Source organism: Megalobrama amblycephala, linkage group LG7 (assembly GCF_018812025.1).
Source record: "Megalobrama amblycephala isolate DHTTF-2021 linkage group LG7, ASM1881202v1, whole genome shotgun sequence".
Classification (NCBI taxonomy): domain Eukaryota; kingdom Metazoa; phylum Chordata; class Actinopteri; order Cypriniformes; family Xenocyprididae; genus Megalobrama; species Megalobrama amblycephala.
The window spans coordinates 2057047-2084545 of NC_063050.1; the positions used below are offsets into that span (position 1 = coordinate 2057047).

Genomic DNA, 27499 nt, shown 5'->3' on the forward strand with positions numbered 1-27499 from the left:
AATTGGACCGACACCACTTTTTCTAGTATTTTAGACATAAATGGAAGATTTGAGATGGGTCTGTAATTTGCTTATACGTTTGGATCTAATTGTGGTTTCTTAATGAGAGGCTTAATAACTGCTAGCTTGAACGGTCTTGGGACGTAACCTAGAGATAAAGACGAGTTGATAATATTGAGAAGAGGCTCTTCTGCTACAGGTAACAATTCTTTCAGTAGTTTAGTGGGTATTGGATCTAATAAACATGTTGTTGGTTTAGACGCAGTGATAAGTTTATTTAGCTCTTCCTGTCCTATAGTTGTAAAGCACTGCAACTGTTCTTGAGGGGCGATAATTGAGGCTGAATCATAAAAATCTGTTAAAGGTTGTACATTTACAATTGTATTTCTGATACTTTCGATTTTCTCAGTAAAGAAATTCATAAAGTCATCACTACTAAATTGTAATGAAATGTTTTGTTCTGGTGATGTCTGTTTATTTGTTAATCTAGCCACTGTACTAAACAAGAACTGTGGATTGTTTTGGTTAATTTTCTATGAGTTTGCGGAGATGCTCGGCCCTGGCTGCTTTTAGAGACTTTCTATAACGAGACGAACTTTCTTTCCACGCGATTCTGAAGACCTCTAAATGAGTTTGTCTCCATTTGCGTTCTAGATTGCGAGTTTCTTTTTTGATAGTGCGAGTAATACTGTTGTAACAAGGTACAGTATTTTTTTCTCTAACCTTTTTTAATCTCATCGGTGCAACAGTATCTAATGTACTAGTGAAAATGGTGCACATGCTGCTAGTCATTTTCTCAAGATCATGTGTGTGTTTGGGTACGATGAGCAGCTGAGACAGATCAGGCAGGTTATTTGTGAATTTATCTATAGTTGTCGGGAGAATTGTTCTACTTAGTCGATATTGCGGAGCAATTTGACAAATATCATCAGTATGCAGTACGCATGTTACAAGGTAGTGATCAGAGACGTCATCACTTTGCGGTAGAATTTCTATAACGGTAGGATTGATTCCATGTGATATAATTAAATCTAGTGTATGATTAAAACGGTGAGTGGGTCCAGTAACGTTTTGTTTGACCCCAAATGAGTTTAGTAAATCAGTAAACGCAGCCACTAACGTATCATTTGTATTGTCAACATGAATGTTAAAATCTCCAACAATCAGCGCTTTATCGACGTTGACCAATAGGTCTGAGAGAAAGTCTGCAAACTCTTTTAGGAAATCAGCATAAGGCCCTGGAGGTCTATAAACGGTAGCTAAAGCAAGAGATAGTAGCGACTTTTTACTTATATCTGAGAGTGTAACATTTAGCATAAGAATTTCAAATGAATTAAACCTATAGTTTGTTCTCTGAGTAACATTAAGTATCTCTCTATAGATTGTTGCTACACCACCGCCTCAGCCAATCGGACGGCATTTGTTTTTATAACAGTAGCCAGGTGGACAAGACTCATTAAGACCGAAATAATCATTTGGTTTAAGCCATGTTTCAGTAAGGCAAATTAAATCAAGACTATTATCTGTGATCATTTCATTTATAATAACCGCCTTAGGTGTCAGTGATCTAATGTTTAGTAGCCCTAGCCTTAGAAATAGTTTTTGTTCAGTAATTTTGCATATTTCTGGTTTGATCACGATCAGATTTTTTCTAGATCCTTTATTTTTATTGTTAGACCTCACTATTCGGGGAATAGACACAGTTTCTATAGACTGTACTACACTCACATTTCTATCAATTAAGTGGGCAGAACACAGACTGTGATTTGAGGTTTGACTTTCTAGTCATACGGTGCGAAGCATCTTGGAGATGTTCTCCGACAGAAGATCAGCTCCGATTCTGCTGGGGTGCAGTCCATCAGCACGGAAGAGCCTAGGTCACTCCCAGAGAAGATCCCAATTATTTATAAAGAGCAGCTTCTGTTCATTACACCAAGACATCAACCATTCATTTAAAGCAAATAATCTACTGAACCTTTCATGTCCTCGTCGGTACGTCGGAAGCGGTCCGGACACGATGATCCTCGTCGCGGGCGATGTGGCTCGTACCGTCTCGATCAGGCTCCTGAAGTCTTGCTTCAGCACCTCTGTCTGCCGCAGCCTGGTGTCGTTCACCCCCGCGTGCAGCACTACGGCTCCGATGGTCTCAGCACCGTTGAGGATCGCGGGAATCTGCGCAGCAACATCGAGAACACGAGCACCAGGAAAACAGTGACTGCGCACCTTACCCTTGGCTGTGGTAGCGTGGACGTGGCGGACGATGGAGTCTTCGATGACCACGGCGTCGCGTTCCGCCTCGCGAAGAGGGGAGAAGCGGTTCCGTGTCGAGACCTCGAAGATCGGGGGGCGGCGGAGGAGGAGAGGTCCTGGTCCGAGGCCTGGCTCGCGTCTTCCGCTGCTGAAGCACCCAAGGTCCCTGGTGAGACGGCGCCGGAGTGAACGAGGGCTGGGATGAACGCGTTCTGGGAGCTCGGGCCCTGTGCAGAGAAACACACGCGTAGAGGAAGCAGGAGTGTTAATATCGCGCTGTAAACTTACCAAGGAGCGGTGAGCGTCAGCAGGGGAAGTTTCCAGCAGGGGAAGTTTCCAGTGCTGTCTGCCACTCGCGTAGCTCGGCCTGCTTCTCGAGGAGGGTGCCCCATGGCTGCCCCCGGAACAGAGATTGTGTTCACACTGTGATCTGAATCAGATATAAACAGAACTGCACTTCCTGACAGAATTCTCCAGATACACGGACATACGGATAGTGTTCTATGATCAAATACAGCAGATCCATCCGACATTTAAAACTCTTTCAAACCAGGAGAAACTGCCATATCTGTTAGGAGAACGCAAGAACTGCTGTGTGTTTGCTGCTCAATATGTGTCGGCCTGTCACCATAGAAGAGAAAACACTCAATCTGCCCTGATCTGATGTTTCCAGCACATTTTGCTTCTGTAAATATGTCTAATCCCTCAACTTTTTTCTCTCTCATTTCTAGTTTATATGCTTACATACATTAGTAATTCATTTTGCACTACATGCTTAATACTAGGGCTGCACGATATATCGCATGAGATTGTCACGTGCATTTCGTCAGTAAAGCCGGTTCCCTGATTACTGCTAAATCTCCATCACCTGCTTTCAAATGGAGCGGCATTTAATAGACAGAACCGTAGATCACTGAAAAGCCACGCAGTATCGCGTTCATATCACAGATGAATCTCCTTCGATAATGAACGCGATATTGCGTGGCTTTTCAGTGAACTACGGCTCTGTCTATTAAATGCCGCTCCATTTGAAAGCAGGTGATGGAGATTTAGCGGTAATCAGGGAACCGGCTTTACTGACGAAATGCGCGTGACAATCTCATGCGATATATCGTGCAGCCCTACTTAATACTTTTATATATTATTATTACTATTTTTATTATTCTTTTTTCTGTTAATACATATGCACTATTTGTAAGCAGCCCAGCTGCAATTGCTTTGGCAATACAAATGTATAGTTTTTGTCATGCCAATAAAGCACACTTGAATTGAATTGAAATTGAATTGAGAAACTGAGAGTGTGTGTGAGAGAGAGAGAGAGAGAGAGAGAGAGAAAGCAGTTCTTCATGAAGTCTGTCCACCAGCAGCACACAGATAAAGCAGAATGATCCTCATCTGGGATCATAAACTTCTCATATTTAACCTGCTGCTCATCATGTCAGGTAAGAGTTTATTCTGTTTATTCTCAGCACCTGCTCTCAATCAGGTCCATGTTTGCTCTGAGCTGTTTCTCTCTTTATGTTTTAGTGGTGGCATGTGAGATGAAGGAAATCTTGACTTTCACTGCTTATGAAGGAGGAAAAGTTGAAATACGGTGTCCCTATGAGTCTGAATATGAAACACATAAGAAATATCTCTGCAGAGGAGAATGTAAAGTACTGGATAAAGACATTCCTGTTGAATCTGGATCTGCTAAAGACGAGAGATTCTCTCTGACCGATGACAGAACGAGCCACATCTTCACCGTCACCATCACTGATCTGAGAACAGAAGATCAAGGACAATACTGGTGTGCTGTGAAGAGAGTATTTATAAAAACGGATCTCTATACAGAGATTTACCTGGAGATTAAACATGGTAAGTCAGAATATACTGTATGAGTGAAATAGTTCATCAGTGCACACAGATATGGTGTAAAATACATAAGCATAACTAATATATCACTAATATACTGCAAAAGTAACATTACAGAAGTCTCTTTGTGTCTGTGAGAGTATGTGTCGTGTGTTATAAATAGGGTTGGGAACCGAGAACTGGTTCTCATCCGGAACCGGTAGTGTTTTTTGAAAAGAACCGGAACCGTGCAAGATTTCTAAGTTTCGGTTCCGAAAACGGTTCTCGTGTGATGGGTGGGCGAAGTGCGGGAAGCGTATCCTTTAATAGAGACACCCCACCTCATGAGTATAATAGCAATGAATGCACTGAAAAGCCCTCGCGCTCATACGTCAGATATCAATGAGAGAGAGGGAGAGAGCGAGAGATAGATGCACAACACTGCACGATTAATCTTTAAAACAGGGGTCTCAAACTCAAATTGGCGGGGGGCCGTTTCTGTGATTGACACCTCATAGGAGGGCCATATTAACATTCAAGCGCAAGAAAGCGCAACATTTCAGAACATTTACTTTGCATTATTTCTCATTTACATCAAATTTGCCTACTAAAATATCTTTATACCTATACTATAAATATTCTATTTACCATACTAAATGTAAACAGCAGTGTCTCTCTCATTGTTACAGAGTGTAATATAATTATATAATACTATTACTAATATAATACTACTAGGCCTAATATACTATTAATTGCAATAGTCTGGTGCAACTTCTCACATCCAACAAGGTACATGGAATAAAAAAAATACAGTAATTTAGGAACAAAACCATCAACACTTGTGGTGTGGAGGGGTCAGAAATAAACAAAAAACTGGAGCTATATATATATCAACTTTATTTTGCCAAAAAATAAAAATCTCTCATTGTTACATACATTATTAGTTTTTAATATTTAGTGGAAGTATTTTCCCTTACTTTATGTTAGCTTACATAACATTAAAATGTTGCACTGACCAACACTGTACTGAACAAATACAATCCCTGAATACATTTGTAGCCTACACTCTTCTGTTTCTTGACAGACAACTGGCAGCGCATTTGTCCAAGATGCCGTTTGAGCATCGGTAACGTTTAATGGCTGCATCGGTCGTGGTTTAAATCGACGCTCGTGACTTAAAGTCGAGTGCTTTTACTGTAATTTGGGCAAGAGCGCTCATAATAGAAGCTACACGTGGCGGAGCCAGGATTTTTTCATAGGGGTGGCCAGGCAGGGGCCAGCAACCAGTCCGGGGTGGCACGAAATATTCATAATTTCAACATAAAAATGAGTCTGACTATAATGTACTGGACTGTGATTACAACACAACTGAATACAGTTAATTTGTACTTAATTGTAATTAAGATAGTGAATTAGATCATGGAATGCTGAGTGAATTTGACCTTTTTTTTTGTTTGTTTTGTTGTAATCATTCCTCACTTGCAGGCATATTAATAAAGGGACTCACACTGTAGCTTCAACTTGTTCAGTCAGTTCTGGTTCTCAAAACCCCCAATAGCTTGTTCTCCATTGTTGCATCTTCATGGATGAGACATGCAGATAACTACATACTGTAGTTCAAAGATTATTCAACCTTCATTTAATTTTATGTATAATCAATGAACCTCAACAATTCTGAGTTTGTCTGTTTCAAAAAATGACCAAAAAAGTAAACACTTAATGTTTAACCTTCTATATTGTCAAAATAAATAATTGCAACAGTTCTATCATACCTAAATTAAACTCAGTACAAAGAAAAAAAAAGTGTTCTCTTTTGAATTCCCATTTGCTGATGCGGAAGTCAACAACACATAAATGCCAGAATGTAAAATTAATTATGCATTTAAATGTGATATTTTTGTTTGTACTTTATAAATTAACAAAATTAGCATCTTCTATTACAAATGCAGAGTTCTCACATTTATTTATGCATTAAAAAATTACATATCAGCTTGTGCCTTATATTGTGATCTCACATAGGCAGAATATTTTAGTCCAGAGACATGTGACGCATATATAGGCCTACATGCATGCAGTTTTAACGCAGCTTTAATCGCCTTTTTTGGTTATTTCATGACTTAATAGATGACAGAACTACGACGTTGCATGCTCGTAGTTTCTTTTGCGCTTTATTTATAGTGATAATATACAGCGCATCATATTTGTGCTTGATTGAAAAGTGCGCCGTCTTGCAACCCACCAGTTGAGAAACATTTACGTAAGCTATAATGTTATTGTTCGCTGTTCACTGCAGGGGCGGAGCCAGGGGGTGGCCGTGGCCACCCTTGGCCTAAGCTTGGCCACCCCGCTCACAACTGCTGTTTCTGTCTACTTTTTTTGATGACAAGAATTGCGTTTATTTAAACGCAGAACCGTCTATTTAAGACCACAAAAAAACGGGAGACTTTTCAGACGCGCACTCCAACTTCGCCTCAGCGCCAGGCGCAAGTCAAACACGTGCGGAAACGATACAGCTGCCGAATGAGCTTCAGCAGAACAGCAGTGAACCAGTGGCGGAGCCAGGATTTTTTCATAGGGGTGGCCATTCAAATCTGCTTTCGCGCTGCCATTGATCTGAAGAGAGTTGTCATGTGTAACGTTAGATATAAACAGCTTCACAATCTTTTCAAACACACAGTATCATTGTGTGACAAATATTCCAATTATCACAGAAGTATACAAAAGTTTATTATTTATGGAGTTACATTTGATCCAAAAATAATGAACGTAATTAAAAAAAAAAAAAAACTAATAAAAATATAAATTGAAACTGAATAAAATGTCTTTGAAACTTAAAAAAATAAATCACAGGCAAAATGTTTGATATTGTTTTTAATACACTGCATGTTTTGCTAACAGTTTATTTTCTTTCTTTCACTGATCTTTACTTACAAAAGCATTTCCAGAGATTTCTTTATGCTTCTGAAGTTTTCGTTTACAATCCCAGAGTTTTCGTTCGTCTTTCTGGCACAAATCTCTCGCGGGGGCGGGGCCAGCAGTGGTGTGTTCTCATTGGCTACTGAGTTTTTGATTGACAGCTTCTACTTGACCTGGAAGTGAAGACGTCAGTGTTGTGTTTACATGTGTGGAGATGAGCGTCTGTAAGCGGCTTCTTATTTCATTTTAGTGATGTAAAGATAGGAGTTTTTATTATTTTATCTGTAGCTGCTGCTACTATGGTGAGATGATTTCTTAGGCCTAGCACAGATAAATGATATAATCATCCCCAGATAGCAAAAATCATCTGGCCCAGATCTGGCCCAGACACTTCTTAAGATCTGGGCCAGATCCGTGAAACGGACCTGGGCCGGTGTCTTTTGGCACAACGGGCCAATACCGGCACGGATCCGTTTTTCCTCATCTGGACCAGCACTGGGCCAGCTCCGGACCAGATGTGGATTCCTGTATGCCGATTTGGCCCAGATGTGGGCCAGATCTGGTCCAGCTCTGTTCTGGATCTGGCCCAGAACCATGCCGGATCAGGGCCAGCTCATTTTGTATACAGTACCCGCTCCCCCCTCCCCCTTCCCCCCTCTCTAAATAGTATACATATCTAGAATTTCAAGAATGTTCTCATAAATATTAAATATCTTATTGTCTGATATTTTTTCTGTTAAGTTTTAACATTAAATACTTAGGCAATACAAAGTTTAAAGTACTGATTTAGATTTATAGACAATTAATGTACTGAAAACTTTTACACTAAAATACCACTTTATAATCTATTGTTAGCACTACCTCAGCAGCAACTACTTTACAGTAAACATACATTCAAAATACAATTGAACAGAGTAAATTTGACATAATCAAGGGCTTTATCTTTTGATCCATCTTCTATTTAATAGGCATATTAAAACAAATACACAAAATGCAAAACAGTGGATCTTTTCTTTTTATTTTGATAATTTTTGCACAAGTACTAAAAGTTTATATAAAACACTTAAGTGTCTCTACTTGCCATTAAACTGTTAGTTCACTCCAAAATAAAACATTCTGTCATTATTTACACTCTCATTTTGTTCTGCAACCGTAAGACTTTCATTCATCTTCAGGACACAAATTAAGATCTTTCTGATGAAATACGAGAGCTTTCTGTTCCTCTGTTGACAGCTATGCAACTACCACTCTAATGCTCAAAAAGTTCATAAAGAGATTGTAAAACTAATCCATATAAATCGAGCGCTTTAGTCCAAAATTTTCTGAAGAGACACAAGCGCTTGATTTGATGAATGGATTGAATTTAGGATTTTATTCACATATAAGCATTTATAAACTGACACATCAGTTGTGGTAAAGGGAAGCTCAAGCATGTTCACTGATGTGCGAGAACCAATAAAGTTCATTCTCGTGTTACACAACACGCTTGATCATCAGCAAGAGGTTTGTTCATCATATAAAGTGATCGTTTAATCCAAATTTGAGACAATTCAAACTCAATTTATATGGATTAGTTTGGTGATCTCTTTATGAACTTTGTAGTTGAAATTCATGGAAGTGTAGAAGTGGTAGTTGTGTAGCTGTCAGCACAGAGACAGAAATCTTTCAGATTTCATCAAAAAGATCTTCATTTGAGTTCCAAAGATGAAAGAAAGTCTTACGAGTTTGGAACAAAATGAGATGAGTAATTAATTTTCATTTTTGGGTGAACTATCCCTTTAAAGGATTAGTTCACTTTCAATGAAAATTACCCCAAGCTTTACTCACCCTCAAGCCATTCTAGGTGTATATGACTTTCTGATGAATACAATCGGAGATATATTAAAGTATTAGACTTGTAAAGAAGTAAAGAAGATTTTTAGCTGAAAATGTGGTCCTTGGTGATTTGTATAATATAAAAGTATAATATAAAAGTCAATGGCTACAGTTTGAGAGTCAAAAAAAACATACAGGCAAAACAAAATGAATACCTGTGGCTCCGGATGATTCATTGAGGTCTAATGAAGCAAAAAGATTGGTCTGTTTCGCTTTATAAGACCTCAATGTAACGTCAGCATCAGTCACAGGTATTAACTTTGTTTTGCCTGTAATATGTTTTAATGACTCTCAAAGTGACGGTAGCCATTGACTTGCATTATACGAATCACCAAGGACCACGCTAAAAATCTTTACTGTTCAACTGAAGAAAAAAAATGTCACCTACATCATGGATGGCTTGAGGGTGAGTAAATTAACAGCAAATTCTCATTTTCCGGTGAACTATACTTTAAAACATTGATACACAAACAGTTAAACAATCTCACGACCTTTCTTAATGTATAAGAAGAAAAAAAAAAAAAAAATAGAAGAAATGGGGAAAAAATAAACATACAAAAAATAATTTCATATAATGAACCATAAACACATCAAGAACCAATCGGGACAGGTCGGAAAACCATGGTATTACAAACCACTTCATATGTGCCGTTTAATTCCCATGAGGCATCTGCAGAAAAAAAAAAAAAAAGAAGAAAGCTGTTATTCTTGTAATTGTCCCAGTAAATCAAGAATCTGACGGTTGTGAGGCTTGTCTATATGAGCCTCTACTATTGCTGTGTGTAGTCATCCCTGATGTTGGTGGAGATGTTAGCCTCATTCAGACTGTCAGTCCAAATCCGATTTTTGTGCATATCCGATTGGAATGTGATCATAAAGTGTGAACCACAAAACAAAATTACACGAAATTACATGTAATTTTTACTAATCTGCTTTGAGCTACATTCACATGTGGTTTGAAATCATATTCACATGTCATTTCTGGAAATCAATTTCAGTTTGACCGATCTGATCAGATTTTGCGTGATTTATGTCACTTTCTCATGCCATGATCAGATTCCAATCGGATACACCAATAATTGTATTTAGACTGACAGTGTGAACATAGCCTTTGACACATCAGACAGGCTGTGTACTTTGTCTTTCAATTTCCCCTTCTCAATCTATGTTAAAGCACACCAAAGCAATCTAGTGCTATTGGTCTGATCACTCTGCTTTGGCTGAAATTTTGTTGACACTTATTTACGTCACACAAATGAACACCAACTTTAAACAACTGCTGCAAATTAAAGGATTAGTCCACTTTCAAGTAAAATTTTACTGATAATTTACTCACCCCCACATCATCCAAGATGTTCATGTCCTTCTATCCTCAGTCGAAAAGAAATTAAGGTTTTTGATGAAAACATTCCAGGATTTTTCTCCTTATAGTGGACTTCAATGGCCTCCAAACGGTTGAAGGTCATAATTACAGTTTCAGTGCAGCTTCAAAGAGCTTTAAACGATACCAGACGAGGAATAAGGGTCTTATCTAGCGAAACAATTGTCATTTTCGAAAAAAAAAAAAAAAAAATTAATACAACTGTATATGCTTTATAAACACAAATGATCATCTTGTACGTGCTTCCGCTTTCCTTATTCTTTAAAAAGCTTACGCTGTATGTCCTACACCTTCCCTATTCTACTTACGGAACGAACGCGGCGCCAATTCCGTTTTTTTCTGTAAGTTGAATAGGGAAGGCGTAGGCCATACAGTCTGTCTGGAACCACTGGAAGTCCACTATAAGGAGAATAATCCTGGAATGTTTTCATCAAAAACCTTAATTTCTTTTCGACTGAAGAAAGAAAGACATGAACATCTTGGATGACATGGGGGTGAGTAAATTATCAGGAAAATTTAATTTTAAAGTGAACTTATCCTTTAAAATTACCAGAATAAAAAAAATTCACTCATGTATGTATAATTGTGATAAAAGTCTGTTCTCCTATACACATTTTTCACTGTTGTATCCAAGTAAAAAATCTGTAAATTTCTCCTTATGCTTTTCTCATGTACAATTTGAACTAAATATGAAGTGTCTTCAAAATAATAATATAATGCTTTTCGTATAATGTTTTCTAAAAAAATAAGACAAGCCCAGTCCACAGAAAATAATCTCTAAATGTAGAGATAATACTGTTCAGTATTATATAAATAAATGTGCTGCAACTGGGCTTGGCATACACTAACATGTGACAATATAAACTCAACTGTCCCTTTTTTCTTTATGAAGTCAGCTACTATTGCTTATTGTAATGGTATGGTGATGAAACACAACCCGCCACTAGGCTGCTTCTATCTGAAATTTACCTCAGTTAAGGCCTCTTTGGCTTTGGCACATTTCTTCTGGTCATCGCCACAGTCAAAGGCAAGAATCTGCTGCACTGGTAGAGGACTGGTTATTCCTTACAGCTCCTGTTGAGAAAAAAAAAAAAAATATGTGCAGTAAACATCTCCAACCTCCAGACTAATAAGCTCCTGAATCCTGATTGAAATCTCATCTGTAATGTAGATCAGTTAAAGGATAAACAGGTATATAAAGAATTTAAATAATAATTTAAATTTAGCAGAATCATTTAATATGCTGATTTGGTGCTCATGCAAAATTTCTAATTATTATCAATGTTGAAAATGGTTGTGCTGCTTAACATTTTTGTGGAAATGGTGATACTTTTTTCAGGATTCTTTGATGATTAGAAAATGTTAATTAATTGAATTAAGTTTAATTACAAAATTTACTAAATAGAATTTTTTTTTGTTATAAATGTCGTCATTTAGGGTTGACTGTCACTTTTGATCGATTTAAAGTATCCTTGATGAAGTATTAATTTCTCTTTTTTAATCTTACCACAAATGTTTGAATGATATAATTGTTTCCACAAAAAATATAAAGCAACACAACGGTTTTGAATACTGATAATAATCATAAATGTTTCTTGAGCATCAAATCAGCATATTAGAATGATTTCTGAAGGATCATGTGACACTGAAGACTGGAGTAATGATGCTGAAAATTCAGCTTTGTTCACAGGAATAAATTATATTTTACTATAGAATGCAGGTTAATAATATTTCACAATATTACTGTTTTTACTGCATGATTGATTAAATAAATGCAGCCTTGGTGAGGAGAAGAGACTATATCATTAGTTAGCATTAGTTGACATGAACTAAGAATGAACCACTTCTACATCATTTATTATAATAAATGATGTATTATAATTATAATCATTGTTAATGTTAATTTCAACATTTACATATAATACATTAAATTCTAATGTTGTATTTGTTAACATTAGTTAATGCACTGTGAAGTAACATGAACAATGGACAACTGTATTTTATTAGCTAACGTTAACAAAGATTAACAAATAACTATGTAATGTTAATGGTTAGTTCATGTTATAAACTAAGAAATGATGTTATAAACCCTTGCTGTAAAGTACGGGTCTACGGTAGGCCTTAGCTAGATTACGTTAACACTAGCTTATTACTAGCATTACCACGCAGTTAATACTTTAACAGTGAAAATTAAAGCAGTTAAAATTCGTCAGTTAACTTATATAATTATAATCCTCTGGATCGTGTTAGCGTGCCCTCTGCTAACATAAGAGTTAACTAACATTACGATTCAATACCGATCTAATAAGCAATAAAAACTCCAAACCTTAAGTTTAAACTTTAAGCCAACGAGTACACAATATAATTAATAAGAAATTAATTCATTAATAGAACAGTATGACTTACTTTGGTGATGTTTTTGAAGTAGGATACCGACCGAGCACCGTCTGCGTCTGCCTCCTCTTCTAAACTCCAGAAAAAAATTCGCGCGCTCGTTTCCGCGGATACGGGCCGAATCTGCGTTGCGACTGTTGTTCCCGCCCACGGAAACCGGGACCGGGCTGGATCCGTTTTAGAGCAGTGAAACGGAGGTGACTGTAACGCGGATTTGCCGGTTTGAAAACGGATCCGGCACGGAGTCACCTGCTGTCTGGGTCATTATCATCAATCATCGTCGTTATCTGGATACTCGCGGTAAGTCAGTATTTTTTACGTTTACAAAATCAATATAAGTAACATTACTTGCTTTTGCTTTTTCAGATGGAGAGGTATTTTATGCCTCGTTTCCACTGAGCGATACGGTTCGGTTCGGTACAGTTCGGTACGGTTCGGAGCGGTACACCTTGATCAGGCTTGCGTTTCCACCGCAAACAGTACCCTTACTTGATAGGCGTGGTGTAGCCGGAAAATAGTGATCGACGTCATTCTCGCGCGAAGAAGAAAACGATATAGTAAACAACAATGGAGGACATACTACATCAAATCTTGTTCTTGCTTATCGGCTTGAGGCTGTCTGTCACAAGAAGAAGACGAGCTTTGCCTGCTGCACGCCAACATTCGGCGTTTCAGAAAACCAAGATCGCAAAGTTCAGACGTCCATGCAGCAGCACCTACCAGCAAGCGGAGGAGAAAACCCGCGTAATTTAAAAACTATTTTACTGTGTCATGAAATGTAGTTTTAAAAGTTTTTCAGGCGAGAATATAGTTGTTTAAATCTCAAATCTGTGGTTAATTTATAAAGATAGCGCCTATTTGAAAATTTGATCTGACGTTGTCGGAGTTGTGAGATCCAGGTGATCACCGGGCGCTCGGTGCTCATGTACCCAGCCGAGAGCAGCTGTACCTCGTCTAGTCCTTCTGACATTCGCCGCTGGCTCTGATGTCTCTGTAGTGGTTAAAAACAAGATATCATTCATCTTGTGTATAACGGGCAATCTTTGGTCTCATTAATTTATAATTTGTTCCCGGGCAAATCGTTTTGGCTGAGGGGAAAGTGAAGTTTTACTTTATATATTTATTTAACTTTACCGTTGTAGTGCGCTGTACGTTTGACTGAATTGTTTGCTTGTCTTTATTTCTTATTGTATAGCTTCTCATATTTTATTTATAATGGTTATTATTGATAATTAAAACTGACGTTTAACAAAAAGAGAAGGTTGTTTTGTCTTATTTCATTTTATTATAGGCTACATACAGTGAAGATAATCAGAGTACATATGCACATATTGCCTGAACCACACATTAATAGGTTTCATATTTTTTAAATAAAAACGAAAAGAGGCAGGGTTATGTTTTATATTTTGTTTTGTTATATAGCCTACATGAAGTGAAGATAATTAATGCACGCGTTGCCTGAACAACATTTGTGTGGCGCCTCTTGTGTTGTCATTCCCCTTGTAGCACGCGCAAGTGACGATTCTCTGTCAACCAATCAACGTTCTGCAGAGTGTAGCTCCACCCTTTTGGTACGGTACTGTTGTGCTTGGTACCCCAACGAAAGGGTCCCAAAAAAGTGGTACGGTACGGTTCGGAATTAGGGTACCATTCACAACTTTTGACAATGGAAACGGCAAAAATTGCGTACCGTACCGTACCGCTCAGTGGAAACGAGCCATTAGAGTTCATTTAGAGCCCACTTTATACAGCAGTGTTGTCTTGATTTAACCCAATCATTACAGGATCTGGTTATGTCTACTGTACATACAGCCACTTCGGTAAAGTTGGTTTTATATTCGCACATTCGGACATTCGTATTCAATAGCCTTGTTAATCACACTACATTGGACATTCAGTGGACATTCACAAGTAAATATGCCATTAAAACAATACTTGCCTATTTTGATCGACTGTGAAAAATGTTGCAAGTTGACAATCGTTGGCAAGTATTGTTTTAATGGCATATTTACTTGTGAATGTCCACTGAATGTCCAATGTAGTGTGATTAACAAGGCTATTGAATACGGATGTCAGAATGTGCGAATATAAAACCAACTTTATCGAAGTCTCTCTCAAACCTAAATGGAATGGAAAATGACTGGAAGGCCAAGAAAACTTTCAAAATCTGATCAGAAGTTTCTCCTTTGAAAAAACTGGAAGTCTAGGAGGTCATGTTAAATGTGAGTGGAGCAACTTTTCCATTAACAAAATTCTGATGCTGACCCAGAGGAGGGAGTGGTAGCCCCAGAGATCCACTGTCCCCATCAGACAAGAATCTTATTTTGTTCAGACACATCACCTTTGACTGACTGGGATCTTGATCTTCAGACATTCTGATATTATGCAAATATTTTAATTTTTTTGGAGCTCTAGATTAAAACAAGACACAGTTCACAAACACACAAGAGGTTGTACTTTATATTTATTAGTCCATACTGATCTTGGATTAGCATACCAACAACATATGAATGTTAAAGTGATAGCTCACCCCCAAAAAATTCTCATATATTTTACTCACCCTCATGCAGTCCATGATGCATATTACTTTCTTTCTACAGATAAACATGAATTAGGATTTTTAGGAAAATAATACATGTCTTCGAGTCCTAAAGACACATTAATCCATGCGACCCCAGTGGATGAATCAATGTCTTCTGAAGTGAAACAATAGATGAGAAAAATACTAATAATTTAAACTGTTTTAATTATTAACAATCGTTTCCCACCAACCATCATACATGTATGGGTTACAGTCCACTTATGGGCTCACAGAGATGGACTATTTTCGTAAAGATATTTGTGCTTATGTGGAGAATGAAAGTCATACGATCAAACCAAAAATGTATTCAGACAACATGAACATTTCATTCCATTCATTAATACAGTTTATTCACTATAGTTTAAAAAAAATGGTAATAAAATGAATTTTATGAATTTTACACATGTATTCTATAATAGGTGCTTGTGCATTTTTACAGTAATGTACTGTATATCATGAGAATACTGTGCATTACATGAATATGCAGTTAGTGTATTGTGGATTCTGGTCGTTCCTTTCACAACATAATTGCATCCAACACTTTCACTTTGATACCTGTGTGTATGCTGTAGTGACAAAGAATTTAAATTTATTTGAATTGATTCATATTTTCATTTACATTTATTCAACTGTTTTTTTTTATGTAAGTCACAATTGAAACTGTTGATGATTGTTAAAAAAAAAATCTACTTTTATATGTTAGATGATAATGTTAACTAAATAAAATAACTAAATAAAATTATTAGAATGATAAAAAAATGGCAACAAGATCATTCTTTGTGTGGAGTACTGAAATGCCCTTTGAGGTCTATACTGTCTTACAGCAAGCCATGACTGTTACTTTCATATTATTTGAATCCTTCAGAATTGAGTGATCATTAATTGTGATGGTGTATGTGCATATGCTAACAATGGGTAGAGTGATGGCCATGGTTGCACTTCGGTAAAGTTGGTTTTATATTCGCACATTCGGACTTCTGATAAATTCAGACTTTCCAATAAATGTGCAATAAATTAATGTTTGCGAATTTTAAGCAGCGACATGATATTGACAACCAACGATTGTCAACTTACAACATTTTTCACAGTCGATCAAAATAGGCAAGTATTGTTTTAATGGCATATTTACTTGTGAATGTCCACTGAATGTCCAATGTAGTGTGATTAACAAGACTATTGAATACGGATGGCCGAATGTGCGAATAAAACCAACTTTACCGAAGTCATGGTTGCCAACCTTGATTGCCTGGTTGGAGTGAGACTTTCTTGACGGCTGAATATATACATGTATATGATACTAGTATTCTATTTAAATTGTAACAGCACAACCTAATCAGACCTAACAATAGAGAAGAATCATCAGAAATAATCAAATATTCTCCAAAAACATTGGACATTATGCAATATCTTCAGTATTATAACCTTTAATGTACAATTAAACCTCAAGACATTCATTTTCTCTCGCGTTTGATCTCTCACGCTCCTCAAAGTTTGTCGACAAAGTAGAAGCCGCAGATAAATACAGATAAAATTCAAAAACAAAACTCATATCTTTAAATGAAATAAGAAGCCGCTTACAGACGCTCACCTCCACACATGTAATTGTAAACACAACGCTGACGTCTTCACTTCCAGGTCAAGAAGAAGCTGTCAATCAAAAACTCAGTAGCCAATGAGAACACACCACTGCTGGCCCCGCCCCCGCGAGAGATTTGTGCCAGAAAGACGAACGAAAACTCTGGGATCGTAAACGAAAACTTCAGAAGCATAAATGAAAACTCTGGAAATGCTTTTGTAAGTAAAGATCAGTGAAAGAAAGAAAATAAACTGTTAGCAAAACATGCAGTGTATTAAAAACAAAGTCAAACATTTTGCCTGCCATTTATTTTTTTAAGTTTCAAAGATTCAGTTTCAATTTATATTTTTATTAGTTTTTTTGAAAAGTTACGTTCATTATTTTTTGATCAAATGTAATTCCATACAAATACAGCCATTTATAGTTTGTTCATGTTACTTCACAGTGCATTAACTAATGCTAACTAATCAACTCTTGATTTTAATAATGTATTAGTAAAAGTTGAAATTAACATTAATAAAAATTAATAAATGCTGTAGAAATGCAGTTCATTATTAGTTCATGTTAATGTAGTTAACTTATGTTAACTAATGAAACTTATTGTAAAGTGTTAGCGAATATGAGGTTAGCAGTCTGTTCAATTCATTTTAAAAGAATAATAAACACAAAAAGGACTGTTCGAGTCGAGTATTGTGCATTTTTCCCTTGCTACCATTTTTTATTACTTGTTTAATTATTTTAATGGAACCGGAATCGTTAGACAGAACCGGAATCGGAACCGGAAAATTTCTTACGATTCCCAACCCTAGTTATAAAGATGTAAAGAGGCGAGATAACAGAAACCACAGTATCCTCTGCAGATGATGATGATGATGCGTGTTCACACCACACAAATACTGACCCGCATCACTTCCTGACACATGACACAGTTTAACTTATGAAGAACAGGATACATTTACATTTAACAGCATTATCTGTTGACATCTATCATTTCAAAAGTCCAGGTTTTCCAGGAGGACAGTACTAGTGTGAGATAAAGACACTTCAAAATACTTAAATTTATTATTTCTTTTGTATGTATCTGAACATCACCTGCCATTATGAAAGAGATTTGAGGAATGATGTCAAAGAAGTGAGACAAAGTTTCTATCTGAAAAAACAGTAACGGTTGCTTCTCTCTGAGGGATGAGGACTGTACTGAACAAATGTTGCTGGTCACACATACAGTACAGCGCTATATTTCCACCACACCCCTGACATCAGAGAAGCGTTAATAACAGCTTTGACTCAGAAGAGTTCACAAGAAACTAAAGGCGTCACATGACTTTGTGCCACTATAACACTTCTTCTGAATGCATGCTCAAACAATCAAACAATACTAAATAGTTTTTATTCTCCAATAACTGCATAAACTACAGACTGTCATTTAGATTGTTTTCATCTATAGATTATGTGCTTCATTTCCATCAGAGAGGAAGTCACCTGAACCAACCACAACAGCTTCAGATCACTCGACTGAACCAGCGGCTATCACTTCATTATCACCACAATTACAACGAGGTACATATTCTGTGACTTAAACAAATCTGATTGTCCAGATCTCCTCAAAAACAGGACATTTGGGATTATTTTCAGATGTTTTTTTCCTGTTTTCAAGGTTTTACAGCAGTCATCGTTATGCCGCTGGTCATAGGGATACTGATGGTGTTTGGACTCTCATCGTTTATTTATTTCAGACTGAGTCAAAGGAAAGAAGGTAAAACTGTCTTTCTCTCTGTCAAAACACACATCATTTTACATGCTGATGAATGAAGCATTCTGATAACTTTCACATTAAAGGCCTTTAATTCATTTTGTCACAATCTGGTGTCATGAAACAGGAGTGCAGTCGAGAGATGTCGTTCATGTGTCGGCTGAAAACCTGCTTACTGAAGAAGTGAGTTTCATTATGTGTTTCAGTTTGATCTCAATCTGTTTATAACCTCTTATTTGTGGATTCTAATAATCTTTATCAATGTCGTTACTCATCTCAAGTGTGTTTTACTGCGGCGACTCTTTCTTCTCTTATTTCAGGCCACTCATACTGTCTGTCATTATGAAGAGATCATTTGCACTAATAATCATGCTGGCTTCAGTTTGGGCCTTCCTGTGTTTGGTGAACATGACGCCTCTGACACTCTCACCTGTTCAACGGTCTTGTTTCAAACTACAGATCATTCAGACAGGACTTCAGCACGACAGGAACTATATGCAACTGTTAGTCCATGACCATGTAAAGCTGAGTGACACTGTTTAGTTACATATCTGAATCTGATGAAAAAATGTTCAATTAAAAGTTCAACTTCTTTTGACTTGAGCGATGGGTTTTTGAAATGCTGTGCCAAGAAGAGAGACATGAGCTCTGATTAAAGACATCCGTCTAGAGCGTGATGCAAAACCGATCCAATGAGATCCAGACAGTCTGCCAATGATTATGTCAGGGATCAAATTTGAATTAGGAATAATAAATGTATTAAATAAAAATTACAGAGACAAACAAATTAATCAAATAAAATAATAGTTTATAATAAAATCCAGAGTATTGTATCTAACAGATGAAGATGGAAGCTCAGAGTATAGAGAAAGAAGGAACAAAGGAAGATATTTGCAGAATGAAAGGAGAAGCAAAATGAAGAAGCAATAAGTGAAACTTATGCTCTCTTAAATCTATGTTTTGGTCTAAATAAGAAAAGGTAAAACAGACTTATCCATTATGTCAAGTCAAGTCAAGTCACCTTTATTTATATAGCGCTTTTTACAACGCAGATTGTGTCAAAGCAGCTTTACAGTGATAACTGGTGTATAATTCTGGCTGCACAGCAGCTCTTAAAGAATTGTGTCAATGCAGGCAGATCAAAAGCACTGCTGAATATCAAATGTCAAGTGTCCCCAACTAAGCAACATTATGTCATAGTTGGTGTAACAGCTAGGTCAGAGTGACTGGTCAAATGTCAAAGATAGATGAAAATAGATTTAGAAGGTGTTGTTTTGACACCTTTAAGAGAATATTGCAGATCTTGCCATATCTCATGTCTGCAGAAATAGAAACATATTTTGATACAAAGGTACATCACATGATGAATTCTGGTTGAACTTACACCCACTCAATCTTACAGCACAGAAGAGACACCAAAGACATTACATTTGGAAATATTCAAACATATCAGAGCATACAGTATACATACAGAATATATAAAAGATTAAGGAAATCAATAATATGTAAAAGAATAATGATAATTAATAAAATAAATAATATGAATAAATACATTATCATAAACACTGACCATTTTGGATACATCAAGTGTGTTTACATTGAAAAACAATGGAAAAGGAGCATGGTGGAATGGAAATGTTCCCTAATACTGTTTGAATGAACAAGAAAACTAAAGGCCTGATACATTGCACGATTTTAGCAATCCTATAAGATCATTACTTTATCACACTGTGCGACATGGATCTAATAAACTTGGGTACGACATGCATGTAGACTGCAGGATGATGACACCTGTTGACTCGTAGGCTACGATGCACATTTCTATAGAAGAATGAAACGTCATCAGCTTGCGCTAGTGGTTAATAAAAATACCATGTGGCGAAAGAAGAAGGGAAAAGAGCTTGAGGTAAGCAGTTTTAAGATTTAGCGCCATATCACGTTGATTTCATGTCACATTTTCATTGGCTGGTCAGTAAACATAGGTCGCAACAGCAAACACACTGTGCGTTGATCATGCTGAATTTCTGACACTGTCAGAAAATTATCGTAGGCTATGTTTGGTCGCAAGACCGGGAAAACAGCCGTCTTTGAACCTCTCTTACTGTACGACATATGACCACCGATTAAGAGCCATGATCACAGAAATCGACGTGATTGTTTCACGATGGCAATCTTTCATCTGGGACAGCCAAAAATCATGCGATAGAGTTAAACTAGAGTTAAACTAGAGTTAAACTAGAGTTAAACTAGAGTTAAACAGTTGAGTTTTACCGTTTTCGAATCCATTCAGCCGATCTCCGGGTCTGGTGGTACCACTTTTAGCATAGCTTAGCATAGTTTATTGAATCTGATTAGATCGTTAGCATCTCGCTCAAAAATGACCAAAGAGTTTCGATATGAAAGTTCCTATTTAAAACTTGACTCTTCTGTAGTTACATCGTGTACTAAGACCGACGGAAAATTAAAAGTTGTGATTTTCTAGGCCAATATGGCTAGGAACTATACTCTCATTCTGGCGTAATGATCAAGGAACTTTGCTGCCGTACCATGAGTGCAGCAGGAGCAATGATATTACGCAATGATATTATTAATTTGAATTTAATGTTTTGCCTCAATTTTATTATTTTTAAATTGAGAAATCACGTTTTTGAATAAATATGTTAACAGACATGACCAGTGTTGGAGAAAGTTACTTTTAAAAGTAATGCATTACAATATTGCGTTACCTCTTAAAAAAGTAACTAATTGCACTCATCTGGTCTGTTTGTTTGTTTATTGTTATAACAACAAAAAAGTTCTATTGTTGGCAAATGTAAAGGCCCTTTTAGACCAAAAGTGAAATGAATAAGCCTCAGGCTGAAGGAAATGCAAATTCACGCCTGTACAGTAGAGGGCGCAGTACAAACAAACAAGCCTTTCAGCTGCTGCCATTCTGGAGTACAGAAGAATATGAACCAGGAGAAGTAAATGAATACATACATGTATGGTCACATTTAGTCTAGAATAACCATCATGTTCACAGAGCACACAACGCCTCTTTTCTCTTAAAGGGTTAGTTCACCCAAAAATGAAAACAATGTCATTAATTACTCAGTGTCATGCCATTCTCCACCCCTAAGACATTCATTCATCTTCGGAACACAAATTAAGATATTTTAGTTGAAATCCGATGGCTCAGTGAGGCCTCCATAGACAGCAATGACATTTCCTCTCTCAAGATCCATTAATGTACTAAAAACATATTTAAATCAGTTCATGTGAGTACAGTGGTTCAATATTAATATTATAAAGTGACAAGAATAATTTTTTTTTTATGCGCCAAAAAAAAAAAAAAAAAAAAAAAAAAAAAGACTTTTTAACAATATCTAGTGATAACTAATTTAACTAATGTCATTTGTTTTACATTTATACCATGTTGATCACTTGTGTGTTTTGTCATCATCCTCTTCTGTCACTTCATTGTCACCAATTGGTGCACTTGGAATAGAACTTATTTAACCAGATCGTTGATAAATAAAATGTTACTTGAATCATATTATAGTTGCGTTTTTAAGTTGACTAGTTAAACATTCAAAAAATCAAAATTGCCAATCGGTCATAGGACTGCACATGCGCATTAGCTTGATCCCATCCTAAAAAATACAGGTTTTTGTCATGATTTGAGCGTTTAGAAACAAAATTTATGAGACAGTTGTTGTCAGATTTCATTGGTGATTTCAAATATGAAATTTAATCAAAAGCTTGGAAAACAGCTTTGGAGAATTTGATGTTTCCCCATTCAAAGAGATAGGAGCTGCACTTGGATGCCTGAGAGGCGTTTCAAAGATGGACGCCGAGTGAAATGCATTATGGGCAGCGATGTCATTATTGGATCATACTGCCACCAAGTGGCCACATGTGCAGTAAAATATTTTTGAATGGTGGATGTTGTCTCTTAGTTATGAAGATCAGTGTTGATGAAATATATTGTCAGTCAAATGTGTACTTAAAAGTCCTAAATCTCTTCTAAGGCTAAGACTGAATTTATTTGTGTCTGCTAAATGAAAAAATGTCAATTTAAGGTTGAGTTTATTCAATGAAGATGTTCAATAGAGGGAGCTCCAGCTGCACACACTGTATTCATAGAGAGGAGGAGCAAATGAGAGAGAGAGAGAGAGAGGGAGAGAGAGAGAGAGAGAGAGAGAGAGAGAGAATTTTGAATTTTAACCAAACATTTATTTCACAATTTTTAACACATTCAAAACAATTCTAACACAATAATGACTCAATCTATTTGACAATGGGATCAATCATTGTAACAAACAAGAAAAATATAAAAGTTCATCAACCACAGAGCAAATAGCATCATTGTAACACCACTGACCCAAAAAGAACATCAAGTCTTTCATCATCTTGTAAAACTTAAAATCAACCCACACTCTTGCTTTTATCCTATTTTTACAAATAGATAAAACTTCCCATCCTTCCATCCCTTCAATTTTATTTTTCCGGCTTATATAAATCGCCATTTTTGCTTCTCCCACAATAAAATTTAACAATTGACATTTCATCTTATGTTTTGCTGAATATCTAAATCCAAGAATAAAACTCTGAACAGTAAAAACTTCATCTAACTTATCAAACAACAATGTAAGAAAATCAAATAAACAGCATAATCTTGTACATTCCATAAAACAATGAAAAATTGTCTCTTTTTCCCCACAGAAAGGACATTGATTACAAACAATAGGGTTTATAACATGCACAAAGGAATTAACAGCAACTGCGCCGTGTAAAATTCTCCATTGGAGATCCCCCACCCTTTTTTCCAAAGGAGGTTTATAAAACACTCTCCAAACAGGTTTTATATTCTGATTTAAATCTAATTTATCTCTCCAAACAGTGTCTACTCTTCCATTTAAAACTTTCGAATATAAAATTTTAACACAGCTTCTGTACATTTTTTTCCCATTAGCCTCATTAATAGTTAAATCCTCTAAATTCTTCAACAATTCCCCATCTGCACCTTTAAAATCAGGAATAATATAAACTTCTGGAAAGGGATCCTTTCCATTTGGAACCACTTTTCCTTCACCAAAACTTTTAAGGAGAGATTTTTCCTCTGCCGTAAACCTCTGTTTTAAAAGATCCAGTAATTTCCCTGCTAATCTTATTGATCTAACTCCAATGCAATCAGCAACCTCCTGTGAGTTATTTAACTCAGGACCCCCAGCAGCTATTATATGACACAATTTAACTTTTTTTCGCTCTACACATTGCAATTTCAAAACCACATGCAGCTTCACTTGAAACATCAAATCTAGCTCCAAAAACAGTGGGTTCTTCTAATAACCAAAATAAAGACAATCCAAAAGCCCCCCTTCTTTTCTTAAATAAACTCCATATTCTAAAGACACCTTTATAGAACGGAGTCAGTCCATTCAGATGAATTTTCCTGGAGTCCATTAAAAACAAAGCAGAGTCCAGTCCCAGACCTCCAGCTTGACTCAAAACAAATTTAGCAACACTCCTCCAAACAAGATCCTCAGGCCCAGTTAAAAATCTTTGAATAAATTGTAAGCGAAAAGTTGCTCCTCTGCTGGCTAGATGTACTAGTCCTTGTCCCCCTTCCTCCTTGGGGAGATATAGTACACTCTGCGGTACCCAGTGAAACTTAGTCCAGAAGAAATCCACAATGAGAGCTTGTAGTTTTGCAAGAAGTCCACTTGGAGGCTCAGTACATGCCAAGCGATGCCATAATGTTGAAGCCACCAAATTATTGATGACTATTACACGACCTCTAAATGACATTTTGGGCCACAACCACTTCCACTTTTCAAGCCGTCCTTTTGTTTTTTCTAAAACACCCTCCCAATTTTTTTGTAATACTGAGTCATCTCCAAGGTATACACCCAAATATTTTAAGCCATTTTTCTTCCATTCAAGTCCAGCAGGTAAATTAGGAAGACATTTTCCTTCCCACTTCCCACATACAATAGCTTCACTCTTTGTCCAGTTTACCTTAGCTGAGGACAGTTTCCCAAAGTCATCAATTAATACTCTTAGATTATCTACCTCTTCTTGATTATTCACAATAACAATGACATCGTCTGCATAAGCAGACAACTTAATTTTAAGATCACATTGTGGTATACTCCAACCATCAATCTTTGTTCTTATTTTCACTAACAGTGGTTCAATTGCTAAAGCATACAACATGCCTGACAAAGCACATCCTTGCCTTATGCCCCTTGTGATCTTAAAAGGAGCACTCAGGCCACCATTAATTTTAAGTACACTCTCAATGTTTCTATACAACACCCCAATCATTTTAATAAAACTCGGATTGAAACCAAACTCTCTTAATGTCTGCCAGAGGTAGTTATGTTCAACCCGGTCAAAAGCCTTTTCTTGGTCCAAGGAAATGAGACCAACATTTAAACCCAATGATCTAGAAATATCTATTATGTCTCTAATTAAGTAAATATTATCGAAAATAGATCTATTAGGTACACAGTATGTCTGGTCCACATGGATGACCCAGCCAATTGCCTCTTTTAATCTAATTGCCAAGGCTTTGGATAAAATCTTAAAATCAGAGCATAGGAGTGACACAGGTCGCCAGTTCTTTATGTTTTTCAGGTCACCTTTCTTCGGTAAAAGGGTAATCACTGCTCTTCTACAACTCATAGGCAGCAACCCTTCGGTCAGGCTGTCATTGAGCATCTCCAGCAGATCATCCCCTAAAACAGCCCAAAAAGATTTATAAAACTCGACAGGGATTCCATCGATCCCTGGAGCCTTCCCACACTCCATACTCTTTAGGGCATCATATAGTTCACCTTTCGTAAAAGGTTTCTCCAGTTCAGCATTTGCTCCTTCTGGAACTTTAGGTAGACCCTCATAAAAGCAACTGGCTATCTCTTCCACCTCTTTGTATTCACTCCTATACAGCTCTGAATAAAAAGATACCGCTCTTTTCCTAATTTCCTTAGGCTCTGTAATTTCTATGCCAGAGTCCAAAAACAAGGAATGCATGATTCTATTTAGGCCGTTCTTTTTTTCAAGTCCAAAGAAAAACTTGGTTGGGCCATCCATTTGTGCTGCACTTTGAAACCTTGACCTTACCAGAGCACCCTGTGCCCTGATACCCAGCAAATCATCTAGAACTTTATTTTTATTTTTAAGAACTTTAATACGTTCTTGATCTCCCACAGATGCCAAAGAATTTTGTAAATCTAAAATTTCTCTCTCTAGATCTTCCAACGATTGGGAAATGTTTCTAGAATCATTGAGTGTATACAAACGGCACAGTTGCTGTATCTTTATTTTTCCATTATCCCACCATTGCTGCAGAGAATCAAAAGATGACTTCTTATTCTTAAACTTTTCCCAAAAAAAATTAAAAACATCACAAAAAGAATTATCTTGTAAAAGACCAGTATTAAAATGCCAATAAGCACTTCTTGGTTTAACATTATTAATGAAAATATTGCAACTGACCAAACAATGATCTGAAAAGCCTACAGGTGAAATCACACAACACTTAATTGTATTAAAATGATGTTTAAAACAATACCACCTGTCTAGTCTAGCCATTGTTACATGATATTCTCTCACTTGTGTCCATGTATACTGCCTCTGTGTTCCATTCAACACTCTCCAAATATCGTACAGATCATGTTCTTTTGTAATTTGTCTCAAAACACGTTGTGATTCCATATGAGGTTCTTTATGGTTTCTATCAAGGCTATCATTTTCTGTACAGTTAAAATCACCCCCAATAAATAAATACTCTTCAGGTTTGCACTTTTCTATTACATCTTTAGCTTTGTTTAAAAACAAAACCCTTTCACCTCCCAGAACCGGTGCATAAATATTTATAAATACAAATATAAAGTTTTCAAACTCAACCTGTAATTTCAACAGCTGTCCCTCAACTACATTTTCCACTTCAAAAGAAACTGGAATTATATTTTTCCTTAGTAAAATGGCTACTCCTCCACTGATATTAGTCTTATGACTCATAAACACCTCCCCTTCCCATTCTACTTTCCATTCATTTTCATTCTGCACATCAGTATGAGTCTCCTGAACAAACATGACATCAATATTTTTTTGCTTAATTAGCTCAAATAGCATTGCTCTCTTCCTATGATCCCTTGCACCATTTATATTCAAACTGCCCAGCCTTAAATTACTCATGTTTAAATGAATAAAAAAAGAAACTGAACATAAAAAAAACAAAAAATTAACAAAGAAAAAAGAAAGATTATGGCATTGCTTTTTCATCATTTAACATAGTTGATCTCAACTTCTGAACAATTTTCTTCAGCCTGTATATTTCTTGTTCAGTGAGACCCCCCAAGCTTTTCTCTTTCATTGACACTCTTGCTGCCTCTATAAACAATTCTCGATCGGGAAAGAAATCTTCTACTTGAACTCCCTTCATTCCTTTTGTACTTTGCAAAAAAGTTTTGATCTTTTCAACAGTGTATGCCTTCCTTTCAGATCTCCTAAGAGAAGCTGAGTCAACTGAGCTCACCGATTCACACTCACTCTCTGTTACCGATTCATCAGATTTACTATGATCAGATTCAACTCCACAATCCATCTTCTCTTTCAACTGTATTTCCTGAACCTGTTCTTTCCTTGCTTTTTTTCCTCTTCTCTTCCCTGTAGTTTTCCTTTTTAGTGTGGGTGTTTTAAAAAGACTGTCATCATCCGTCATTTCAATGTCTCTAGATGTTTCCACTTCTACAAGACTACCAACAACATCATTTTCTATTTCAATTGTGTCCTGTACAAGTTTTTCCTCATTATCCTTATTCACACTTTCTTCCTGACTAGTTCCTTGTTCACTTTTTTCACCATCCTCACGTTTTTCCCCTTCCTCATTTCTGTCCCTATTCTCCTCTTGTTGTTTTTCTCTCACAACATTTTCTACTTGTCCCTCTCCAT

General features: G+C 36.6%; 2 long non-coding RNA genes across 2 annotated transcripts; one reads left to right on the top strand and one right to left on the bottom strand.

The window, feature by feature from the left end:
- Positions 1–9107: 9107 nt before the first annotated feature.
- Positions 9108–12891, bottom strand: LOC125271062. The gene is made up of 3 exons (XR_007185511.1): positions 12662–12891; positions 11225–11329; positions 9108–9544 (listed from the first exon to the last, which is right to left on the bottom strand). It is a non-coding gene; the product is annotated as an uncharacterized LOC125271062 (long non-coding RNA).
- Positions 12825–19135, top strand: LOC125271069. Its single transcript, XR_007185521.1, has 5 exons — positions 12825–12949; positions 18277–18366; positions 18464–18562; positions 18687–18742; positions 18880–19135. It is a non-coding gene; the product is annotated as an uncharacterized LOC125271069 (long non-coding RNA).
- Positions 19136–27499: the final 8364 nt, after the last annotated feature.